The following is a 3,356-nucleotide window of genomic DNA, read 5'->3' on the forward strand; positions in this document are numbered from 1 at the left end:
ATGAAATTAATAGGTACATTTAGAACTCTGCATCATGAAGTTAGGGAATTCATGTTATTCTCGAGTGCACATGGCACATTCTCCAAGACTGATCACATACTGGGTCATAAAATAGCCCTCCATAAATATAAACAAATTGAGATCATACCATGCACACTTTCAGATCACAATGCTATGAAACTTGAAATCAACCACAGGAAAAAGTCTGGAAAACCTCCAAAAATGTGGAGGTTAAAAACCACCTTACTGAAGAATGATTGGGTGAACCATGCAATTAGAGAGGTAATTGAAAAATATATGGAAACAAATGAAAATGAAAATACAACAATCCAAACTCTCTGGGATGCAGCAAGGCAGTCTTAAGAGGAAGGTTAATTGAAATCCATGCCTATTTCAACAAACTAGAATAAGCACAAATTTAAAATCTAACAGAGCACCTAAAGGAACTACAAGGTTTTTTTGTTTTTGTTTTTGTTTTTTTGGAAAGAAAACATTTACTGGAATCAAAATCAATACTTTCTTTTTAATATCTTCAAGCCAACACTGAATGAACACAATGTACAAAAAAAGTATGCTTACATTATAAAAACGTCAATTTTATCTTCTGGGAACTGAGCAGATGTCATTTTAAACAAAATCAAGGCAAATTTGCTCTCTGTAATGAAACTGCTACAATTTAATAACAAAAGTAAAAGCTAATATATACTCCTAAAGTATCTTCAAAGGCCCACTTGAAAGGCGATAGTGCTGCACTGGAAATGCCAAACCCAATCACTGTAGTTAACATTTCCAGTCTGTGCTCATTGGCTCCACTTCATACCTTCACCATGGGAAAGACAGACCATGCGGCATCAGTTAACCCTTCATTCAGTTTCCTGTGCTTCATGTTTGTTAGCATGTATTTCAGCAACCCACTAATTTTTATTTAGATTCAGTTTTTACAATTCCACGAAGCAGCCACCCTTCACACTCGACTACTGTTAAACATCCCTAAAAAATCTGTGTCCAAAGTTAGTATGTTAAAACTGTCATGGTCTCCTTGAATTTGTTGGCACCTTCCTTGGCATATGTTCTTGCACACAGTGTGGCTACTACAGGTCAGTTACACACCAAGGAGAGTAGCCTCTGGGTTACTGAGGAGGAACACTCTTCTGCTCACTGGAGTATTTGGTCCACACACCCCCAGGCTGCACCAAGCCCAGCAGAAGAAAAGAAATAATAAACATCAGGGCAGAAATAAACAATATAGAATCCCCAAAAACAGATGAACAGATCAATGAAACTAATAATTGGGTTTTTAAAAAAATAAACAAAATTGATAAACTTCTAGCCAGGCTCCTCAGAAAGAAAAGAGAGAACACCCAAATACACAAAATCATGAATGAAAATGAATCTATTACAACCAATCCCTCAGGAATACAAGCAATCATCAGTGATTACTATGAAAAATTATATGCCAACAAATTGGACAATCTAGAAGAAATGGGCAAATTCCTAAAGACTCATGAACTACCAAAATTCAAACAGGAAGAGGTAGAAAATCTGAACAGACCCATAACCACTGAAGAAATCGAGACAGTTATCAAAAATCTCCCAAGGAACAAAAATCCTGCAGTTGATGCCTTCTCAGGAGAATGCTACGAGACATTTAGAGCAGAATTAATACTCATTCTTTTCAAGCTATTCCAAAAAATAGAAATGGAAGGATAATATCCAAACTCATTCTACAAAATCACCATGAGTTTGATTCCCAAATCAGAGAGAAACCCAACAACAACAAAAAAAGAGAACTACAGGCCAATATCCTGAATGAATACACATGTAAAAATACTCAACAAGATACTAACATATCGAACTCAACAGCATATAAAAAGAATTATCCATCATGATCAAGAGGGATTCATTCCTGGGTTACAGGGATGGTTCAATATTTGCAAATTCATCAATGTGATACATCACATTAACAAAAGAAAAGATGAAAACCATGTGATCCTGTCGAAAGATGCAGAAAAAACTTCCTTTCTAAATAAAACCCTCGAGAAAGCCAGGATAAAAGGAACTTACTTAAACATTATAAAAGCCATTTATGAAAAGCCCACAGCTAATATCATCCTCAATGGCGAAAAACTGAGGGCTTTCCTCCTGATATCAGGAAAATGACAGGGATGTCTACTCATCACTGTTGTTTAACATAGTACTGGAAGTCATAGATTCAGCAATAAGACAACAAAAGAAAATAAAAGGCATCAGAATAGGAAATGAAGAAGTCAAACTTTCACTTTTTGCAGATGACATGATATTCTACATGGAAAACCCAGTAGACTCCACCAGAAGCCTTCTAGAACTGATCTATGAATTCAGCAAAGTCCTAGGGTACAAAATCAATGTACAGAAATCAGTTGCATTTTTATACACCAATAATGAAGCAACAAAAGAGAAATCAAGAAAGTGATCCCATTCACAACTGTACAAAAAAACCATAAAATATCTAGGAATAAACCTAACCAAAGATGTAAAAGACCTGTACAATGAAAACTCTAGAAAGCTCATGAAAGAAATTGAAGAAGACACAAAGAAATGGAAAAACATTCCCTGCTCATGGATCAGAAGAATAAACATTGTTAAAATGTCACTATTACCCAAAGGAATCTACACATTCAATGCAATCCAAAGCAAAATTGCACCAGCCTTCTTCTCAAAGCTAGAACAAACTATCCTAATATTCATATGGAACCACAAAAATCCCCGAAGAGTCTAAGTAGTATTAAGGAAGAAAACCAAAACAGGAAGCATCACAATCCCAGACTTTAGCCTCTACTACAAAGCCATCATCACCAAGACAGTATGGTATTGGCACAAAAACAGACACATAGATCAATGGAATAGAATAGAGAGCCCAGAACTAGATGCAGGAGTGTATGGCCAATTAATCCTTGACAAAACAGGAAAGAGTATCCAACTGAAAAAAGACAGCCTGTTTAACAGGTGGTGCTGGGAGAACTGGACAGGAACATGCAGAAGAATGAAACTAGACCACTTTCTTACACCATACACAAATATAAGCTCAAAATGGATGAAGAACCTGAATGTGAGACAGGAAACCATCAAAACCCTAGAGGAGAAGACAATAAGCAGACTTCTTGACCTCAATCACAGCAATTTCCTACTCGACACATCCCCAAAGGCAAGGGAATCAAGAACAAAAATGAACTTTTGGGACCTTATCAAGATAAAAGCTTCTTCATGGCAAATGAAACAATCAGAAAACTAATAGGCAACCGTAGGAATGGGAAAAGATATTTGCAAATGACATAACAGGCTAGTATACAAAATCTACAAGAAACTCACCAAACTCC

The sequence above is a fragment of the Suricata suricatta genome, chromosome 6 (genome assembly GCF_006229205.1).
Source record: "Suricata suricatta isolate VVHF042 chromosome 6, meerkat_22Aug2017_6uvM2_HiC, whole genome shotgun sequence".
NCBI lineage: Eukaryota > Metazoa > Chordata > Mammalia > Carnivora > Herpestidae > Suricata > Suricata suricatta.